This window comes from Lagenorhynchus albirostris, chromosome 15 (genome assembly GCF_949774975.1).
Source record: "Lagenorhynchus albirostris chromosome 15, mLagAlb1.1, whole genome shotgun sequence".
NCBI classification, from domain to species: Eukaryota; Metazoa; Chordata; class Mammalia; order Artiodactyla; family Delphinidae; genus Lagenorhynchus; species Lagenorhynchus albirostris.
Genome location: NC_083109.1, coordinates 13,469,381 through 13,492,657, shown reverse-complemented (window position 1 = coordinate 13,492,657; position 23,277 = coordinate 13,469,381). Strand labels below are relative to the sequence as shown.

General features: G+C 47.5%; 1 protein-coding gene across 9 annotated transcripts in view; it reads right to left on the bottom strand.

The window, feature by feature from the left end:
* The window catches only part of SULF2 (sulfatase 2), a 142,292-nt gene that overhangs the window by 50,693 nt on the left and 68,322 nt on the right, over positions 1–23,277 (bottom strand). The gene's annotated exons all lie outside the window — the stretch shown is intronic.

Here is a 23,277-nt window from a genome sequence, read left to right as displayed (position 1 = left end):
TGCAACGGAATACTGAAACACCAGCGATTTCTACGATGACAACGGTATAGATTCTGCCGATGCACCGTGGTTAGGGGCTTACATTCAGGACTGAAGCAATGTCAAGTGTCAGTCGTAGGTCAGTGAAAACCAGAGCATCATTTTTTCCCACTCAAGTTTAGGGACCCCCTTGGATTCTATCTACTACATGGCGTCTAGAAGGGCTAATGTTTAAAAAAATGGACCGAGACCGATTGTAGGTGGGGGCATGGGGCATCTGGAGGTCTCACACGCTGCCGGTGGACGTGCAGACCGATCCAGGTGCGGTGGAAAACTGCTCAGCAGCGTCTGCTAAACTTGACCATAGTCACACCTTCTGACCCAGCGATTTGCATCCTGGGTATTTACTCAGAAGAAATGCATTCCTAGGTTCGCCAAAAGTCACAGGCAGGACAGGCTCATAGCGGCACTACTGACAATAGCAAATAACTAGAAACAAAACAGATGTCCATCCACACAAGAATGGAGAAATACACCGCATGTTTGTATATCCGAACATGACATAGAAATAAGAAGGACTAGTGCCACGTTCACTAACACGAACACATCACAACAACCAAACAGCGTCAAGAGAAATAAAGCAGATATAAAAGTATGATCCCATTTACATGAAGTTCAAAGACAGGCAAAAGGAATCTATGGTTTTGAGAAGAAAAGCCGTGGCTATTGCTGGACGTGCGGTGAGGGGGATGGAGGGGGCGCGGGACTTCTCGGGTGATGATGGTTTTGTTCTGTTTCTTGCTGGAACACGGGTGGTTCAGTTGGTGAAACTCCATGGAGCTGGGCATTTAGAGCAGCTAAAGTGCACGTCTCTGCAGGCGTGCTTCACACCACCAGCAAAGCTTACTTAAAAAAAGAATCACCCTAATTCATCGGGACGGGGATACACCCCCGAACTTTCTGTGGGTGGTGAGGTAACACAGATCTTTGCGATACTTTTTTGTTCTTTTTTTTTCTCCTCAGTGAGCAAGTGTGGTTTTTAATAATTATAACCTATAAAGCCGTTTTTTAGCAATGGAAAAATCTGTGAGAGTTTTTCTAGAGACAGAGGCGCTAGGCCAGCCCTCTCTTCCAGATGAGGGCACTGGGGCTCCGAGACTCTCAGAGAACCACTGCCGAGAGAGCGGCGCTATGGAAGGGATTGGAAGAGATGCTGCAAGCAGAGGGCTCAGCACCACTCCTGGCAACAAGCGAGGGTCTAGTAGGTGCCAATTCAGAGCCCAAGATGAGAAGAGACAGACGGGGAGGCGAACATGCATAGAGGAAGGACGAGTGGGCCAGGGTTGCTATGATGCCAGCAGAGGTGAGATGGGCCCGTCCACTTAGAACCTTCTAGAAAGCATGAAGGGCTGCTTGAGACCTGTTGGTCCAGAGAAGAGAGGCTTGGGCCAGGAGAGGCTGCCATGGAGCCGGAGCCCTCTATGGGGTTTTCCTGGACACCTGGCAGATGGCCGGCACTGCCCAGGGGTAGGAAGACCCCTCAGCCCCCAGGCAGCCGGATTCCAGAATCCCCCAGGCTCTAGGCAAAGGCAAGCGTTTCCATGAAATCCTCCCCTGGCACAAAGGACCAGGAAGTGAGTGCTCATGACGGAGGAGCTGATGAACTGCTTCCTAGAAGGATGTGGGCACGAGGAGGAGGCGAAAATAGGAAGGGAAGACCCCCAGCAGCCTCGGGGGAAGGCCCAGGGTGCAGCCTCCCTTCACGTGGTAGGACAGTGCAAAAATAAACGGAAAGGAGCCCTGGGCAGCAGGGGAGCTGGGAAACCGGCTGCCCTGGCTGAGTCCTGGGTAACATCCAATATGCACAGAGTGAAACGTAACCAGGTGATGGGTGCCCAGTTCAACAGCACCTGCATGTCCCGGCTGGGTGCTGGGGCATCAAGGATGGCGATGCCGGCTGGAGGTAAGAGGCAGCATAAAAGCATCAGGTAAGCTCAAGGCTTGAGCCTGCTTCTCTAGAACGTGGCAGACACTTGCTCCGTCCGCCCCCGGAAAGCAGTGGCTCTCAGCCAGGGGCAGTTTTGCCCCTTAGACACTTGGCAGTGTCTGCAGACATTTCAGGTTTGTCACAACTTGGGGAAGAGGATGCATCTAGCGGGCAGAGGCCCGGGAGAATGCTAAGCATTCGACAGAGCTCAGGACAGCCTCCATTACAGAGAATCATCCGGCACAAAATGTCAATACCCTGGAGTTGAGAAAAACCCTGATTTAAGTAACTCCACCTGGCCCTCAGCACCTCCTTCCCATCAGTAAAAGAACCACACTGTGAGAGCTGAGAGGGCCCCTGGAGACCAAGCACAGTCCAGGAAACAAGATCTACCAAAGCTCAATAACCTTACTCCCCACTCCCGACGCTTCTTTCCATAGGTAGGGAGCTCTACTCTGATAACACGCCTAGCCTCTTCCTTTCTCTCCTATTCTGCCTTGGGGAAGACTGACACAGCAGGGCCAGCAAACCTTTCCTGTAAACGCCCAGAGAGTAAATATTTTAGGCTTCAAAGGCCAGACAGCCTCTATCGCAACTATTCAACTCTGCTGTTGTGGGAAACAGTCACAGACAAATGGGTGTGGCTGTGTTTCAATAAAACTTTATTTATAAAGGCAGATGGAGGGCCGGATCTGGCTTGTGGGCTGCAGTTTGCTGACCCTTAGCATATGTGTCTGGTGAGTTTGGTGGGACAAATTGGACACACGTAACCCAATCCTTCCGTTGCCTTCCTGTGGGGAGTGATCTACCCCCAGGCACTGCTAGTTCAAGGGGGCTTGGCTCAGTGAGAAGTCTGTCCGACTCTGGAGTTTAGCATCAGGAAGCCCAAATGCCCTCAGAAGGAAGCCAGATCCTCCAACTTGGACTTCATCAGATTCCTCAAAGTACTATTTTGGCTTCCATCTGCTGACTCCTTAATTTTATTTCTCATTTGGTTCAAAACTTCAACAAGGAAGAAGGTGATCTTAATAAGCATCCCCTCAAAGCTCTCCAACACTTTCTCATGATAAATAATATTGGTGGTGGTGTAAACGTTTTCTTTTCAAACAACTGAAGTAAAAAGAGTAAAACAATCGAGAGAAAAATATTAAGTAAATAATAGAATCAGTGTCCCAGGCATGTAAAGATCAATATATCCATTTAACAACTATTTATTAAACACCTAAGGTATGCCAGGAGCTGTTCTAGTCACTGGAAACACAGCAGTAAAGAAGACCGTCAGGATCCCTGACTTCATGGGACTCACATTCTAGGGAGGAGGACTGTGACAAATAAAGATGGTGGTGATCGTGACAACAGTGACGAAGAAAATAAAGGATGATGATGCAACAAAGTGGCCAGAGATGGACCACGGGAGGTACCACTGGGCTGGGTAGTCAGGGTTGAGGAATGATGAGAATGAGTCAGAGGGAATATGGGAATATAAGGAAAACTTCTCCAGGCCGAAAGAACAGCAAGTGCAAAGGTCCTGAGGCAGGAACAAGCTTGGGGCACACATCCCCTGAAATATTACATGCCAGATTTTTCATTTCGTGTGCATTTTCCTGGAAACACAGCTTCTGACACGGTTTGAAGGGAAGACAGGACCACAAGTCATTTCAGAAGCACGGAACTTGCACTCTCTTGGTTTGCAGAAGAGTGAACGAAAGCCCAGAGAAGGAGGCTCACTGAATCCCCCACTGGGGGAACAAGGTTCCCTCCCAGGTCTCTCCAGTCCCCAGCTCATGACCCTACTGGTTTGTTCCTGAAGATATAGGCTAAGGTCTTTCTGATGAATGTGCAACTTGAAATGCTAAAGGCCTAAATTCTTGGCCCTGCTGGTGGGATAGATATTTCTTGGGGGTGGGAGGTGGGGTGACTTTTTGGAAGCCCACCCCTGCCTATTATTTTCCAATGCCATGGGTGTCAACACATCCGGAGCTGCTTCCTCTGTTAGAATCTTCTCTTTCACATCTCCCTCCTCTTTCTAACCCCCAATCCTTCAAAACTCCAGAGTTTATTATTCAGCCTCCACAAGGCCCTAGAAAACAGGGCTTCAGTCAAAGGCTTTCAGGGCCAAATTAGATTTTGCTCTCACTTGATTAGATTTCACCAAGGCAGTTTTTAAAATGGTTACTCCGGTACCAGTTGAGGTGTGAGAAGCAAATTAGCATGGGCCCCTGGGGCACTGGGACTGGGAGATACAGGCAGGAGAATGAGCTGGAATTAAAATCAAGATTAAAAATACAGCCCATGTCATGGTTGGAGACTGGAGTCGCTGAGCCTTCGCTGCTGGGATGGTATAAAGGAAGAGCAAACTGCTCAGGCTGCTGCGGCGGTGTAACAACTTGGCAGGCAGATTAAGAGGAATTAAGTGCCAGGCCAGGAAACACCACTGACAATGTGCTGGCTGATGGCTGCCCCTAGGACGCAGGGCTGGCATCAACGGAAGGGACAGAGCACTTACTGGGTCCTGTGTACCAGGCACTGGGTAGAAATTTACACCTGGCAACAGAGACTTTTGTTTTGCCTGCCTCGTCCTGACTACGATTCTTTGGGTACCACTGCTTCCTCCTGTAAGTATGCATGGCTGCTCTTAACTCCTGACTCCAGGGCTGCATGCATAATCTCAGCCTGACGAATCAGAGCTCTACATTCCTCTGGCTCCTGCCATTGGTTCAGGGATAGGCATGTGACCCAAGCTGGGCCAATGAGAGTCAGCCCTGGGATTTTAGGGAGCTACTGGGAAGAAGTTTTTCTTTCATGGGGCTTGAAGCTGGTGGGATATAAGCTTGAAACTGCTGGCAGCCATCTTGCCACCAAGAAGGGGAGAGTCTGTTTGAAGGTGAAGCAACATGGAAGAAAGCAGCAGAGGTGAGTGATGGAGACATGGAGAGAGAGAGAGAGGTGGAAAGAGAGAGAAATATGCTGGTGTGAGTTCCTGTGTCCACTCTTACCTGAAGCCACCTTTAATGCTAGCATTTTCAGTTACAGTGTTTCCCAATTTTAGGGGACACTGGACAATGGGGACATTTTTAGCTGTCACAACCAGCATCAAGTGGGTGGAAGCAAGGGATGCTGGTAAGCATCCTATAATGCACAGGATGGCTCCCCAGGAAAAAGAATTATCTGGTCCAAGGTGTCAGCAGTGCCAAGGGTGAAAAACCCTGAGTTAGGTAAACCAATAAATCCCACCACTCCACTTATGTTGTTGTTTTGTTTGCTTAATTCACTTTGGGTTGAGGTCTTTCACCTGCAATTAAAAGACCCAAGGAGAAGACAGTGAGGTGCTCAGTGTAGAGCAGGGTTTTGGCAAACCAGATGTGGCCCGCCACCTGTTTTTTTTAAACAGTTTCACTGGAACACAGCCACACCCACCTGTTTACGCGCCTTCATGCCTGCTTGCACACTGCAATGGCAGAGCTGGGTAGCTGCAACAGAGACCATGTGGCTGCAAGTCCCAAATATTTACAATCTGGCCCTTTGCAGGAAAAGTTTTCTCACCCTGGGTGCAGAGCAAAATTCCCTGCATGGGGTGAAGGGTCCCTCTGGGATCTGAAACACGGCTGTGGTGACCTGGAGTGGTGATGCCAGTGCAGCAGAAGTAGACTCGGAACTGGGCCAGGGTGCTGTGGGCTCCAGAGTGCAAAGGAGTGACACAAGGGGGATGGCCACGACAACAGAACAGGAGCCGCCAGTTACGGGCTGTCCTCGCCCTTGCACGGTCCTGATATGCACAAATGTCAGTTTCCACACTTTGGTTAAATGATACCAGTCTCCCACAGCATGGTTCAAATTTAGCTACGGCAGCATACTAACTGTAATTGCATGGAGTACAAATTTCACTACTAGCTCCTCTGTCCACACATCACTGTGTCAATAACAGATGCCCATATGATCAGCCACATCTCCTCTTGCGAGGTCCATCAGTGACTGGTTACCGTCCACCTGTTACTCAGTTCACGTGCAGACAGCAACGCAAGTAGTTGTGTTGCCTCCCTGTCTCCCAGGGATACACCTACAAGACATTTTACAAAAGTGAATTCTCAAAAGGAGACAGCTGGCCACCAGAGGCGAAAGTGCAGCAAAGAAATGAAAAGTTTGAACGCTGAAATTGAAACCTGAGTTGAATGTCAATGGAGTCATAGAGGAGGTGGAGCTGACCGTGGGAATGTTGACACTCACTGTTGGGGAAACTCTAGACAAGTGGCTGAACGAACTTAGCCAAAGGTGAACTTAATCATCGATGTAAGTGAGGAAAAGTGGTTGTGATGACAAGGAGGAAGATATCCCAGGGGAAGGGATGTTAAAGGGATTCTTGGAGATATTTCACAACACTGAAAGCTGTGTGACCTTGAGTAAGTTGTTTAATCTCTCCATGCCTCAGTTTCTCCATTTATAAAATGGGGATAACAACAGTATCTACCTCCTGGGGTGGTCGTGAGAATTAATATATGCACATTGCTTAGAAATGGCACATGACAAGTGCCCACTAAGTGTTACAGTTTCATTAGCACCAATGCATCCCCCTTTTTGGCCAACTTCTTCCTCCGTTAATACCATGTCTAATGGAAGCCCTGCAGAGACAGATGTCAGAACCCAGCCTCTCCCCCTCCCCACACAGAGGGGATTCTCATCCCCCAGGTCCCGCCCTATCGCTCTCTCCTGGTCCTGCAGGCCCGGGCAGGCAGCTCTTGTCGGAAAGCTGAGCGCCTGCTTCCCCTCCTGACTGCTGCTTTCTTCGTGTGTCTGAGTTTAAGTGCTGCTGGGGAACCATTCAGAGGCTGATGGGAGAACCAGGCCCTTCTGTTATCTCTCCTAGCCCTGATTCTAACTGAAATTGCCTCGTAATGATTGCATTTGTGGTCTGTAAAAACTGTGTCTTGCGGCGACCAAAGACTGATACTAGCTGGTGGTAAACCTGGCACAGGAGGGCAGATGGGGGCATCACTTTGCATACGGGGGAGACGGAGGGTTTCGGCAGCTGGAGTAAAGCAGGCATGCCGGGTCATTCTCAGAGCGGGTCAGATCGGGCCAGGGCTGGGGGCACTATTGTTTGGCACCTCCAGGCAGTGATTCCCCTTAGTCTGGGTGGTGACTGTATCACATGGGAGGGGGTACAGGAGAGCAGCCAGGCGTGCCAAACCGTCTGCTACCTCCTAACACTCACCCCAGGCCAGTGACTTCACCCCTGTGCCTCACTGGACAAGGATGATAGTACACCACTGCCTGCTGTCACGGGGAGCGGAAGACCCAACATGTGTACGGAACAGAAAATTGTACCTGGCACATGCCAAGTACCTAGCAAGTGGTGGTGAGCGGGACCGACAGCACCTCCACCTTTGGGACCCTCCCCTCCCCCATTGTGGGACATCTGGATGGAACTGTCAACAGGGCTGTTTCAAGGACACTGGCGTCTCTGAGCACACATTCATCCCACACCATCTTCGCCCACATTCATCCCACACCATCTTCGCCCACGTCCTACATTAGAGAGAATCGATAAATAACTGAGTCAAAATATTCTGGGGGCTTCCCTGGTGGCGCAGTGGTTGAGAGTCCGCCTGCCGATGCAGGGGACACGGGTTCGTGCCCTGGTCCGGGAAGATCCCACATGCCGCAGAGCGGCTGGGCCCGTGAGCCATGGCCGCTGAGCCTGCGCATCCAGAGCCTGTGCTCCGCAACGGGAGAGGCCCGTGTACCGCAAAAAAAAAAAAAAAAATTCTGGAATGGACTGGTTGATCATGCTACATTTCACTATTTATATCCAAATATAAACATTTCATTAAATATTTATTCATTTTGATTGGTAGTTTCCCCCATAATTTGGAGCCAATATACCAATATATACACACATGCATGAATACACATGTGTGCGTGCACGCACAGACACACACTCCCTCTCTCTCTCTTTCAGGTGACCCCTGAAAAGCCATGGCCACTACACCCCTGGTTCCTCTTAAATACAAAGGTCCCAAGTGTCCATCAAGGTGTCCTTCCCCACCCAAGGGGCAGGTATATGTCTGAACTTGGCCAATCAGACTCTGCCCTGGGACTTTGAATATTGAGCTAGGAGACTCAAAAGTGGAAGAAAGGGTTGGATTTCTGTAACACCGCCCATGAGACAGTTGCTCAAAAGCTGCAATTGGAATCCTCAGATCCAATGATTGGGAATCCAAATGAAAGAGGCAAGGCCATCAGGAGGATGTAGTCCCCAAAGAGAAATGTGTCTTTTGCTCCTCCATCCTCATGTCTTTGCGTACAGAGGAAATGGCCTCCACCTGGACTTGGTGCCGCCCCTTTTGTCCCTATAACCCAGACCCCGCCCCCAAATGGCCAGAAGGACCCTTCTGAACCCAACACCCTTCTTGTCATTCCCCTTCAGTGACTCCCCCGCCTGTCCTGCTACCTCCGCCCACATCTGCCGTCACTCACCCCTCTGCTCACTGTTCTGGCCACTCCCAGTCTCTTGTTCCTTAAAATGTTCCAAACTCACTGCCACCTCAGGGCATTTGCACCTGCTCTTCCCTTGGCCTCGGACACTTGCCTTCTCCCTTCTCACATGGACTGGCTCCTTCTCACTGTGACGTCTCAGATTAGACGTCACCTCTTCTGAGAAGGTGTCTCTGATCACCTTGCCTAAGGCCACCCAGCCCTCTCACCAGGCTATTTATCTTCTCCGTAGCACTCAGTGCTCTCTGAAATTATCCTGTAGGTGTGTTTGTTTTCTTGTTTATCATCATTTCCCCAAGGATATTGGGTCCACAAGGCAGAGGCCTTTTCTGGGTGCTGTAGCCCTAGCCCAGTACCTGGCTAAGAGTGGGCACACAGTGACAGCTGCTGACAGGGTGCCTGGGTCGATGGACTTCGGGGAGGCACACAGGTAGGGCAGTCAAGACTGCCCCTGTCCAGTGTCTTAAGCCTCACACCCTCCCTGGGAGGGCAGGAGGGTTGGAGAAGTGGCAGCCAAATGTTTTACTAGAAGGGATTTCTATCACCACATCTGCAGGAGGGAATGCTACACGTTGGAAAAAGGCTACGTGGAGGTGGTGGAGATGTCAGTCCGAAGCCTGTCCGTGTGCAAAGCACAGGGAACACGTATCAGACCAACTGGGGCGATCTGCACCCCCCAGCGGACACCGGCGATGTCTGGAGTCTTTTCTGTTTGTCACAACTAGGGGAGGGGGGTGCTACTGGCATCTAGTGGGTGGAGGCCAGGGATGCTGTTAAACGTCCTCCAGTGCACAGGACGGCCCCACAGCAAAGAATGATCTGACTTCAAAGCATCAGTGGCGCGAGGTCAAGAAACTCTGTGCTGGGTGTACAGTTTCAAAAGTTACGTGGGTCTCTGGTGATGGGGACAGGGGTGCGGTGTGGCTTTGAGGAACTTGGGTTCCAGAAACTGGAGGGCCAGGGTTTGAGCCCTGCCTCCTTGGGCAGACGAGTGTTCCTCTCTGAGCCTCAGTGACTTCATCTGTAAAATGGGGGCCACAGCAAATGAGATCATGTCTGTCAAAGAGTAAGAACTCCAAAAAAAGGAACTGTGAGTTCCCAAAATATAGCCTTTACGGGGGCGGGTGGGTGTGTGTGTGTGATGAGAACTCAGGTCTCTGGAGAAATGAAAATGGTTGTTAGAAAGCAGATTCGACGGCATCTTGGAAAATGACAAGGCCCCTTGGAGACTCCAGTAATGAGCTCAGGGAAGGATGTTTACACTGCACGAAGACACCGGCTGAGCATGACACACATCTATTAGAGGAGATGGGCCAGAACGCGGAGCCGAGCCAATGACAATAAACAATGTTTGCCAAAGCGATTCGGAAAGGTCAGTGAAAAATGAAGTAGAACGCTGGAAAAATCCATCTTTCCCAGGATAAACCACCCCGTTTCACAGGCAAGGAGTTTGGGAAAACACAAAGGGGTCTTCACCCTCCATGACCTCTTCCAAATTCCAGTTGGCCCGTGCCTCTTTCACACGTTTTGCCATTGTTTAATTAAATACTTATTGAACATCTACCACATACCAGGTACTGTTCTATGTCTTAGGGGTGAAGTGGTGAACAAGACAGACAAACTTCCCAGTTCCAGATTATTTCCTGTGTTTATCCCTCTCCCAGTGAGATGATAATATCTGGCCATTTTTACGTATCGTTTGGCTGGTTAACAAAACTTAATCTTTTCCTTCAGGTCAATTCATTTGATGCCAAACAGGCATTTCAAACTGGACTTTTGATTGGTTCCCCTAAAGTTGCTTCTCTCCCCACATTCTGGTAAAAGCCAGCTGCTCAGGCCACACACCCCAAAGCGGTCTTCAGTTGCCCTCTCCCCCTCACTGATATATATATTGACGATACATCACAGTAGTTCCATGTTCAGAACAGACTCAGGACTGAGCACCTCCTACATCTCATTGGGACCAGCGTGGTCCAAGCCCCCACCTTCTCTCGCCTGGACCTTGCTGGGGCCTCCTCCCTGGTCCTGATGCTTCCCTGCCCCAACCTCTAAGCTCCAGCCTCCCATCCAGCCTCCATAGTCACCAGAAGGATCCTGTTAAGTCACAGATCGAGCCCGAATTCAAACCCTTCAACGGCTACGCGTCACACTTGAACTGAGATCCAGAGTCCTTGTTGTGTCCCACGAGATCCCACGTGATCTGTCTCCTGCTCCGTCCTGGACCTCGTCTGCCCGCTTTGCCTTTAGCCCATGCTGTTCCCGCCACACTGGCCTCCTTCTGTCCTCCCAGCCCTTGAGGCTCATTTCTGCCTCAGGGCCTTTGCCCCTGCTGTTCCCGCTGAAGGAAGCATCTTCCTCAGACACCTGCATGGACCACTTCCTCACCTTTCCCAGGTATTTGCTCAAATGTTACTTTATTGGGTTACATCCCTAAGCATCCTATGAAAATGGCCTCTCCCCGCCCCTGGCTCTCCCTCTTCTCCTGACTTTGTTTCTCCACAATATTTAGCACCACCTGACAAATTTGTCTTGTGGCTTTTCCCCCCTGCCTGCCCAATTGAAACACCTGCTCCATGAGGGCAGGGGTTTCTGCCTGCCTTGTTCCCACTGTATCTCTACATCTAGGACAGAGCCCAGCAAGCACGAAGACCTCAATAGGTATCTGTGGGATAAACGATGAAATGATGGAACCAACGAATGCCCAGGTGATGGGAGGCCTGTGGGAATCCTGTCCAACTGAGGGACTCGCAGATTCCTGTCGCCCAGCACCCAGGGTGCACTGTCCTAGAGCAGAAGAGCAGGTGGAATTGTTAAATTGTCGTCTTTCTATTTGATTTTGTGGCGTCTGGTGGGCTGAATCGGCATCTCTTCCATCCACATGGGGCAGGGCTTCCCTGGGGGTGGAGGGGGTTCCTGCACAGCTGAAGAAGGGCCCCAGGCCAGTGTTCGCCAACAGCAATCACTCTCAAGTATTTCAGTATCAGGGTCCCTTCAGACTCTTAACTGTTACTGAGGATGTGAAGGAGCTGATTATGTCTAGCGATAGTTACCATATTAGAAATAAACACAGAAATTTAAAACATATGAGTTCATTTAAAAATAGTAATAATAAACCTACTTGTTGGTATTAATATATGTATTTCAAAAGGATAAATAAATATATTTTCCCCCAACAAAATAACATTAGTGAGAAGAGCTGGACTGTTTTATAGTTTAGCAAATATCTTTAAGTATCTGGTTTGACAGGAGAGAGCTGGATTCTCAATATCTACTCCTGAATTCGATCTGTCGTGATTTGTTGTTCAGGTTGTGTTTTGTGAAAAATCCAACCTCACGTAGCAATGCACACAGAAAGTGGGGGAGTCTCTTCATACCCTTTTTAGATGGTTGTGGGTATGCTCTGTACCCATCAGAAACACCAGGAAGAAAATGAGAGTTAAAAGGCAAATGATGTCTTGGTATTATCGTGCAAATGGTCTGGGGTCCAGGGTTCCTGGGGCACACTTTGAGAACCGCTGGGTTAGAAGGTGATGACATACCACAACAACCCAGTGAGGCAGATACTATTTCTGTCCCCATTTTACAGTTGGAGAAACGGAGGAACAGAGAGGTGAAGTCCCCTTCGGCCCAACATCCTCCGGCTGGCGGGTGGCAGAGCTGAGACTCGAACCCAGGTGGTCCGTCTCCAACCTGACTTTTGGCTACTATACCTCATCCTGCATCTTGGCAGGGCAGCCACCCAGTCCCTGCAGATTGGAGCATTTCCCATCCGATGGAGTAGGGAGAGGCAGGGAAACAGGAAACAGCCAGTGGACAGCTCGACGGCCAGAGGCAGGAAGGATAAACGGACCTCGTTATCCGAGAGATCCTGCTCCTTGATGGGCTCAGACTACCCTCCAAAGTGCTTGCTGCCAGAAGCGCAGACAGAAGAGAGAGTCCACACTGAGGTCGCTCCACCCTTCCAGGATTCATCCGGCCGTGGGCTGGAGGGACGGCCATTCCCAGAGCCTGAGCTCTTTGCCTTTCTTGAAGCACAGGCTTGGGAATCCAGGAGGCAACCACAGACATCATCAAGATCAGTGTTTCCAGACGTATGGGGTTGGAGGGAGAATTTTTATCCTGGGAGGCAGTCAGGCATGAAGGCTGAGCGTGAGCTCTGGAACGGACATTCTGGGTTTAAATCCAGCTAGTTTCACCTGCCAGCCTCAGTGTTCCCATCTGTAAAATGGAGATAATGATATGCCTACCTAAGTTGCTGGGAAGGATTTAGTGAGAAAATGCAGGGAAACTGCTCCCAAATGATGATTACTGTTTTTTGTTTTTTTGGCTGCGTTGGGTCTTCATTGCTGCACACATTGCTGCAACTAGGCTTTCTCTAGTTGTGGCGAGCGGGGGCTACTCTTCATTGCAGTGCACAGGCTTCTTATTGCGGTGGCTTCTTTTGCTGCGGAGCACGGGCTCTAGGTGCCGGGTGCTTCAGTAGTTGTGGCACATGGGCTTAGTTGCTCCGCGGCATGTGGGATCTTCCCAGACGAGGGCTCGAACCCGTGTCCCCTGCATTGGCAGGCGGATTCTTAGCCACTGCGCCACCAGGGAAGTCCCTGATTACTGTTTTTTATTATAAAACTATGATTTATCAAGATGTTACATATTCATTCAGTGAGTCAGTCAATAAATATTAGAAGAGCACTCTTATGTACCAGGCATGGTTCTAGGAACTAAGGATACTATTGAACAAAACAGAAGAAATTAAGAAACAAACAACCCCAAATCGTGCCCTCATGGAACTTAACATTCTACAGTTGGGAACAGTCCAAAGTGGGGAACTGTGATTCTAGGAGGCTGTCCTAGTAATGCAGGAGAGAGACTGGGATGGTTCTAACCAGGTGGGCTCAGAGGGGTTGGTTGGTTTCAGGCTATTTCTGAAGGCAGAACAAACAGGATTTGCAGATGGATTAGATGTGGTTGGTGTAGGAAAGAAGTGAGCAGTCAAGGATATTTCAAGGTTTTCGGCCGGAGCCTCAAGGACAGATGTCATCATCTAGGAAGGGGCTGCCATGGGAGGGGCAGGTTCCACAGCGGGGGGTGATAAAGAGCTCAAGGTCAGACCCGTTAACCTCGAGGTGCCCGACAGACGGCAACTGGAGATCTGAGTCCAGGTTGAGGGGAAAGGTCTGGGCTGGGGTAGAAATTTGGGAGTTGTCAGCATTTAGATGACAGTTAATGCCACAGGACTAATGAGAGTGAGATCACCTAAGGAAGGGGTTCTTAATCGGAGGTCTGTGAACTTGGATGGGAAAACCACATCTTTCTTTATTTTCCTGGTCCTCTAACTGGCATTGCCTTCAATTATGAATGAAAGCAACAAGTCATAGTAACAGTAGGCCCTGTGCCTTTGTTACCCACACAAGACAGATATTTTCATATCCCAGGACAGTTAATGCAGACATCTTGAAATCTCATTTAAACCAGCACTACTTCCAAATCACACAGTTATCACACTTATCAGTTATCAGCTAAATAACTATTCCGTCGTGCTATTCAGTGTGTAAAAAAGAATACCTATCACAGCTTAAAAAGTATTTTGGTGAATGTATTTTGACGTAACTGGCTTCCTTCGTAATTCTGTGTATTTTCTTCTATGCATTTAATTTGAAAATATTATTCTGAAAAGGATCCACAGCCTTCAGCAGACCCCAAGGGGGTCCCATGGCACTAAAAGGGGTAAAATCCCCGGTTAGGGAATGAGGGTAGCTAGAAGAGGGCCCAGGTCCTGGGCTCTGGAGTCAGGGGTCAGGGTGATGAGACACCAGCCCTAGGAGGCTTGGTTGGAGCTGCGGGTGGCACAGGAGGAGAACCAGGTGAGAAGCCAGATGTAGGAAGCTATCAGCTCCGCTCCCTGCTGCGCAGGATGATGGCCGTCCCTTCCCCAGGATGAGTGACATACTGACCACAATCCCCACCATGTATCACAGCTCCCAGAATGCATCTCTTCCTCCGCCCAGCCCCATAGCTTTGCGCGTTAGATCTGAGAGTGTATTCAGCTCAACCATTTCCCAGTCACTAGTTTAGATAACAAGGGGACACACTGTGCATGATTCCACGCCTGCAACCTTTCCTCTGCCCTTGGAGTTCACTGGTTCCCTTTCTTCCTCTCCCCTGGGAGAGAACGTATATAATTTACAACAGGGCAAATGTAAACAGGATTCAGGTGCTCCCATGAATGAATGAAATGGACCAAGAATAAGAGAAGGAGAGGTGTGCTGTGAATGGAGATCTGGGCCCTGCCGATGAAGTACCACAGAAGCTGCTGTGTCACCCAGGGTCTATGTGTTCCTTCTCCACAGAATGAGAACTACCAGCTGGGCACAAGGCTGCCGGAACGGAGCTTACAGACTCAGCCTCGCTTGCAGCTGGAGGTGGCCATGACCAACTCTCGGTAGAGATGTGGATAGCTGTGGTATGTGAATTCTAATAATGGCCCTACTGGAAGTGGGTGTGCCTCCTCTGTTGCTTCTACTTCGTGCTGGCTGGATGTGGACGTGGTCAGCCATTTTGGACAAGGGCAGTCCCCCAGGAGGGTGGAGCAATGTGACAGGAGCCTGGGTACCAATCCTGTGTGTGTCGTATCACACCTGGGCTGTGATGCCCAAACTGTCAAATGAGAGAGAGAGAAATAAGCATCTATCATCCCTAAACCACTGTTAGTTGGGGACTGATGTGCCCTCAGCTGTACCTATATTCTAAAAATACTGGGGGTAGCTGCCATACAGACACAGCTGGCTACTGCCATCCAGGGAGTCAGCAAACCTTTTCTGCAAAGGGTCAAACTGAAAATATTTTCAGCTTTGTGGCCATATGGTCCCTGTTACAAAATCAACTCTACCACTGTAGAGCAAAAGCAGCCACAGACAATACATAAATGGATGGGCATGGCTGTGTTTCAATAAAACTTTATTTATAAAAACAGCTGACAGATCCCTGTGAGCTGTAGTCTGCTGACCCCTACCATTCAGGAATGTTGCCAATATTGGCAAGATCATCATTTTTTTTTTTTTTAAAGAGCTTGGAATCTGAATTTTTGAGTGAAATTTCTAGGTTTTAAAAAACACCTTGTAACTCAAACAGAATATATTTAGCCTTGAAGTGTGGCTGCCACTTTGCAAGACCCAAATTTGGTCCTAAGGGTGCAGAATTGAAACTGAGCTGGCCCAGGCCACATTCCCATCCCACCACCCCTGCTGCCGGTAGGAGGGCCCTGAGCTGTGAGACCATAGCCATTTGTCATTTGTCTTTCAGAGCTCCTGGTCGGAGAAGAATATAACAACCCCACTAACTTTCTGGGGGTAAAGCTGGGGTCTCCTGAGGAACAAGTGATAAATGAGAAGGAAGTGCTTTTGCAAACTCCAGAACGCTACAGATATTAGATGCAAAATGCCACAGGGCTGAAGTCTTTTGTTTTTGTGGCAGACAAATTGGCTGAGGAAGCAGGGCTGGGAAGAAATACATTAAATAAACCCAGAGCCCCAAAGCTCTTAGGACTGGAGCATTTCTGATCTTCTGTAACTGGATCCTTTCAACTTTGGGCTGCTTACAAGGTAACATGAATCTCTTTCTTCTGCTTTTGAAAAGACACCAAACGCAGATTGCTGCATGAAGTGATAAATCAATGCTGTAAAAGTTCTGGGTGCCAGAGATGGGATTGTGCCGAACTGAGAACTGTGGGAAAACGAATGAGGAAGGCGGGGCATGATTATGCATGAAGGAGGCATCTTGGGCTGGAAGCAGAGAGAGCTGGGGGCTGGGGAAAAGCCTTCTTTCCACTTGCCTCTTGGGGTGGAAGCTGGATTTGGGTTTCTGTAGTAGACATCTGTTTTATTTATCTGCCCAGCATCAATTCTCCTGTCTTTTGGTAACTGTGCTTCTGAAGGAACCAACATTTCCCCTCTCTCAGTGTTACCTGTTCAGGCGAGGCTGCATCTAGCTCCCAGCTCCTGGGCTAGGCACATGATCTGGGCCTGGCCAATCAGGGTACCCCACGTCCCTTGGCCTCTGTGATTGGGTGAGGGAGGGACATATGACTCTAGCTGAGCCAATGAAAGCCTCCCCTGAGACTTTTGCTGGAGCATCAGAAAGAAGCTCTCTCTTTCAGGCAGGGTCACTACCCTGGTAAGATGGGACGTGTGGGGCCATGTTGACATCACAAAGGTGAACTTTCCTAAGAATAAAGCCAACCCAAATGAAAGAAAATCCAAGAAGCAGAAAGACTGGGTTCTGATGACAATATTTGAGCCCTGGGACTCAGCCAAATTTGCCTGAACTAATTTCAATTATATTTCTTACGGCAGAGAAAGTCAGAGAGCAACCCCAATTCCATTTTGCTTTCATTTTCTGCTAACTTCAAGCCTAACGCCGAAGAGTCATCCATTCATTCACATTTTTATTGGGTACCTAACACCTGCCAGGAACTGTTCTTGGATCTGGGGATGTACGTAATGAACATAACAGGTGAGAAATAAGTTCAAAACACCTGAGATATAGGTCACAAACAATTGTCAGTTTGAGGACAACATCGTTTTATTTTACTTCACTTCTTTCACCATGAATGCACTCACAGAAGCACCTTTTTATGTTGATCTAGTTTTCAAGACTCGGGTGATAAAGATTTATTCTGCTTTATAAAACACCACCAACAAAGCCAGCCAAAATCCTACCCCAATCTGAGAAAGAAGAAAAGAGTAATTTTTTCCCTCCCTTAAGCAAATATAAAATTTCTTATACCTATATTGTTGTGTAAAGCACCAGAGAGTTACACCACAGCTTCACACAAAGGCATTACACACATTTTCATAGCGCTTCTTGCAGCAAGATAGAGCCATCTGACGGCGAGTCTCTAGGGGGTTATTTGATTTTCCATTTTACTCAGATCTCCATGAAAGCCTGAGAAACGCTTCACTGAAATCGGCACGGTGTTGAGGGATGTTTAGCAAGGACTCTTAAAGCACATTTGAGCATGTAAATTATTCTTGAAAAACATGTCACAAGTGGTATATAATTCGCATTTTGTATTATCGTTCAAAACACAACTACGTATCAGGAAAATGAATATTTCTATTTTCCCATGAGAAAACAACAGTAACAACAACAAAAGAACACCTGAGATGATTTCAAGTTGAGTGATAAGTCCTACAAGAACATAAGCAGGGTATCATGGTAGAGAGTGGTGGGGGTGGGGAGGACTCAGTGACAGAGGGAAGCAGCAGGGACGCTAAGACGGAAGTTGAGGGCTGACAAGGAACAAGCTGCGTGAGCTGTGCTCTAGGCAGCGGCAACCGAAAGTGCAAAGGCCCTGGTGAAGGTCTGACCTGGGCATGTTTGAGGAACAGCAAAGAGGCCAGGTGGTCTGAATGTTGTCAGAAAGAAGAAAGAGGGGTAGGAGATGTGGACAGACAAGTGAGGAGGCCGAGGCCATGCAAGGAGCTATGAGTTTATTCTTTTTTTTTTTTTTTTTTGCGGTACGCGGGCCTCTCACTGCCGTGGCCTCTCCCGTTGCGGAGCACAGGCTCCGGACGCGCAGGCTCAGCGGTCATGGCTCACGGGCCCAGCCGCTCCGCGGCATGTGGGATCTTCCCGGACCTGGGCACGAACCCGTGTCCCCTGCATCGGCAGGCGGACTCTCAACCACTGCACCACCAGGGAAGCCCTGCGAGTTTATTCTTAAAGTAGTGGGCAGCCAGTAGAGGGCTGGAAGCAGGGAGTGACATGATTATATGTCCATTTTGCTGCTAAGTAGGGAGGAGGAATGGCTAACCACTGGGGAGACGCAGGACAAGCAAATACCCAGAGGGAAGGGTGGGGCTGCCGCTTGCGTGCCCCTTCGCCAGCCCCTGTGTTCTCCCTGCTGCTTTGGGGGAGGTCGTTGTTATCGAGTAAGGCTGGGCTGTAGATGACACTGAGGCCCTGGCCGAGCTGCCGTGTTGGCGGCATCGAGGGTGGGCTGCCTGGGCCTCTAATTAAGTGCTGGCCTCAGCCACCCACTCCCTGGGAGGGTCATGCAGTTTCAGTAAATGAGCACCGGGGCCCATCCGTTCCCTGGAAACTCGATTAGGGGAGTGGACCCCTCCCCCACACCTGCCCTCCTTGGGATGAGCTGTATCTGAAAATCTTTTTGATCCTTTTCTTTCTTTATTTTGGCCGCGCCGCACAGCATTCAGAATCTTAGTTCCCTGACCAGGGATCAAACCCATGCCCCCTGCAGTGGAAGCATGGAGTCTTAACCACTGGACCGCCAGGGAAGTCCCTTTTTGGTCCTTTCACAGTATGATTTTGTCCACATTCTCTGACGTAAATCATACCAATGTTTTCTTAGGTCAGTCTCCCAAGCAATAGATATAAAAACAAAAATAAACAAATGGGACCTAATCAAACTTATAAGCTTTTGCACAGCAAAGGAAACCATAAACAAAATGAAAAGACAACCTATGGAATGGGAGAAAATGTTTGCAAATGATGTGACGGACAAGGGCTTAATTTCCAAAATATACAAACAGCTCATATAACTCAACAAATAAAACCAAACAACCCAAACAAAAATGGGCAGAAGACCTAAACAGACATTCCTCCAAAGAAGACATACAGATATGGCCAAGAGGCACACGAAAAGCTGCTCAACATCGCTAATTATTAGAGAAGTGAAAATCAAAACTGCAATGAGGTATCACCTCACACCAGTCAGAATGGCTATCATTAACAAGTCTACAACTGACAAATGCTGGAGGTGTGGAGAAAAGGGAACCCTGTTACACTGTTGGTGGGAATGTAAACTGGTGCAACCGCTATGGAAAATAGTATGGAGGTTCCTCAAAAAACTAAAAATAGAGTTGCCATATGATCCAGCAATCTCACTCCTGGGCATATACGCAGACAAAACTATAATTCGAGAAGATACATGCACCCCTATGTTCATAGCAGCACTATTTACAATAGCCAAAACATGGAAACAACCTAAATGTCCATTGACAGATGAATGGATAAAGAAGAGGTGGTACGTATATACAATGGAATATTACTCAGCCATCAAAAAGAATGAAATAATGCCATTTGCAGCAACATGGATGGACCTAGAGATTATCATACTAAGCGGTCAGTCAGAAAGAGAAAGACAAATACCATGTGATATCACTTATAGGTGGAATCTAAAATATGATACAAATCAACATATCTATGAAACAAAAACAGACTCACAGATATAGAGAACAGACTTGTGGTTGCCAAGGGTTGGAGGGTAGGGGAGGGAAGGAGTGGGAGTTTGGGATTAGCAGAGGCAAACTATTATACATAGGATGGATACACAATAAGGTCCCGCTGTAGAGCACAGGGAACTATATTCAGTATCTTGTGATAAACCATAATGGAGATAAGGAGAAGATGGCGGAGTAGAAGGACGTGCTCTTACTCCCTCTTGTGAGAGAACTGGAATCACAACTAACTGCTGAACAATCATCGACAGGAAGACACTGGAACTCACCAAAAAAGATACCCCACATCCAAAGACAAAGGAGAAGCCACAGTGAGATGGTAGGAGGGGCGCAATCACAATAAAATCAAATCCCATAACTGCTGACTCACAAACTGGAGAACACATCACATAAGTCCACCCACTGGAGTGAAGGTTCTGAGCCCCACGTCAGGCTTCCCAACCTGGGGGTCTGGCAACGGGAGGAGGAATTCCTAGAGAATCAGACTTTGAAGGCTAGTGGGATTTGATTGCAGGACTTCAACAGGACTGGGGGAAACAGAGACTCCACTCTTGGAGGGCACACACAAAGTAGTGTGCGCGTCAGGACCCAGGGGAAGGAGCAGTGACCCCATGGGAGACTGAACCAGACCTACCTGCTAGTGTTGGAGGGTCTCCTGCAGAGGCAGGGGGTGGCTGTGTCTCACCGTGAGGACAAGGACACTGGCAGCAGAAGATCTGGGAGGGCATGAGCCCTCCCAGAGTCCGCCATTAGCCCCACCGAAGAGCCCGGGTAGGCTCCAGTGTTGGGTCGCCTCAGGCCAAACAACCAACAGGGAGGGGACCCAGCCCCACCCATCAGCAGACAAGTGGATTAAAGTTTTACTGAACTCTGCCCACCAGAGCAACAGCCAGCTCTACCCACCACAAGTCCCTCCCATCAGGAAACTTGCACAAGCCTCTTAGATAGCCTCATCCACCAGAGGGCAGACAGAAGAAGCAAGAACTACAATCCTGCAGCCTGTGGAACAAAAACCACATTCACAGAAAGACAGACAAGATGAAAAGGCAGAGGGCTATGTACCAGATGAAGGAACAAGATAAAACCCCAGAAAAGCAACTAAATGAAGTGGAGATAGGAAACGTTCCAGAAAAAGAATTCAGAATAATGACAGTGAAAATGATCCAGGACCTCAGAAAAAGAATGGAGGCAAAGATCAAGAAGATGCAAGAAATGTTTAACAAAGACCCAGAAGAATTAAAAAACAAACAAACAGAGTTGAACAATACAATAACTGAAATGAAAAATACACTAGAAGGAATCAATAGCAGAATAACTGAGGCAGAAGAACAGATAAGTGACCCAGAAGACAGAATGGTGGAATTCACTGCTGTGGAACAGAATAAAGAAAAAAGAAGGAAAAGAAATGAAGACAGCCTAAGAGACCTCTGGGACAACATTAAATGTAACAACATTCGCATTATAGGGGTCCCAGAAGGAGAAGAGAGGGAGAAAGGACGCAAGAAAATATTTGAAGAGATTATAGTCGAAAACTTCCCTAACATGGGAAAGGAAATAGCCACACAAGTCCAGGAAGCACAGAGAGTCCCATACAGGATAAATCCAAGGAGAAACATGCCAAGACACATATTAATCAAACTAACAAAAATTAAATACAAAGAAAACATATTAAAAGCAGCAAGGGAAAAACAACAAATAACATGCAAGGGAATCCCCATAAGGTTAACAGCTGATCTTTCAGCAGAAACTCTGCAAGCCAGAAGGGAGTGGCAAGACATATTTAAAGTGATGAAGGAGAAAAACCTACAACTAAGATTACTCTACCCAGCAAGGATCTCATTCAGATTTGACGGAGAAATTAAAACCTTTACAGACAAGCAAAAGCTAAGAGAATTCAGCACCACCAAACCAGCTTTACAACAAATGCTAAAGGAACTTCTCTAGGCAGGAAACACAAGAGAAGGAAAAGACCTACAATAACAAACCCAAAACAATTAAGAAAATGGTAATAGGAACATACACATCGATAATTACCTTAAATGTAAATGGATTAAATGCTCCAACCAAAATATACAGATTGGCTGAATGGATACAAAAACAAGACCCGTATATATGCTGTCTACAAGAGACCCACTTCAGACCTAGAGACACATACAGACTGAAAGTGAGGGGATGGAAAAAGATATTCCATGCAAATGGAACTCAAAAGAAAGCTAGAGTAGCAATTCTCATATCAGACAAAATAGACTTTAAAACAAAGGCTATTACAAGAGACAGAGAAGGACACTACATAATGATCAAGGGATCAATCCAAGAAGAAGATATAACAATTGTAAATATTTATGCACCCAACATAGGAGCACCTCAGTACATAAGGCAAATACTAACAGCCATAAAAGGGGAAATCGACAGTAACACAATCATAGTAGGGAACTTTAACACCCCACTTTCACCAATGGACAGATCATCCAAAATGAAAATAAATAAGGAAACACAAGCTTTAAGTGATACATTAAACAAGATGGACTTGAGTGATATTTATAGGACATTCCATCCAAAAACAACAGCATACACATCCGTCTCAAGCGCTCATGGAACATTCTCCAGGATAGATCATATCTTGGGTCACAAATCAAGCCTTGGTAAATTTAAAAAAATTGAAATCGTATCAAGTATCTTTTCTGACCACAATGCTATGAGACTAGATATCAATTACAGGAAAAAATCTGTAAAAAATACAAACACATGGAGGCTAAACAACACACTACTTAATAACCAAGAAATCACTGAAGAAATCAAAGAGGAAATCAAAAAATACCTAGAAACAAATGACAATGAAAACACGACGACCCAAAACCTACGGGATGCAGCAAAAGCAGTTCTAAGAGGGAAGTTAATAGCAATACAATCCTCCCTTAAGAAACAAGAAACATCTCAAATAAACAACCTAACCTTACACCTAAAGCAATTAGAGAAAGAAAAACAAAAAACTCCCAAAGTTAGCAGAAGGAAAGAAATCATAAATATCAGATCAGAAATAAATGAAAAAGAAATGAAGGAAACGATAGCAAAGATCAATAAAACTAAAAGCTGGTTCTTGGAGAAGATAAACAAAATTGATACACCATTAGCCAGACTTTCCAAGAAAAAAAGGGAGAAGACTCAAATCAATAGAATTAGAAATGAAAAAGGAGAAGTAATAACTGACACTGCAGAAATACAAAGGATCATGAGAGATTACTACTAGCAACTATATGTCAATAAAATGGACAACCTGGAAGAAATGGACAAATTCTTGGAAATGCACAACCTTCCGAGACTGAACCAGGAAGAAACAGAAAATATGAACAGACCAATCACAAGCACTGAAATTGAAACTGTGATTAAAAATCTTCCAACAAACAAAAGTCCAGGAACAGATGGCTTCACAGGCGAAATCTATCAAACATTTAGAGAAGAGCTAACACCTATCCTTCTCAAACTCTTCCAAAATATAGCAGAAGGAGGAACACTCCCAAACTCATTCTACAAGGCCACCATCACTCCGATACCAAAACCAGA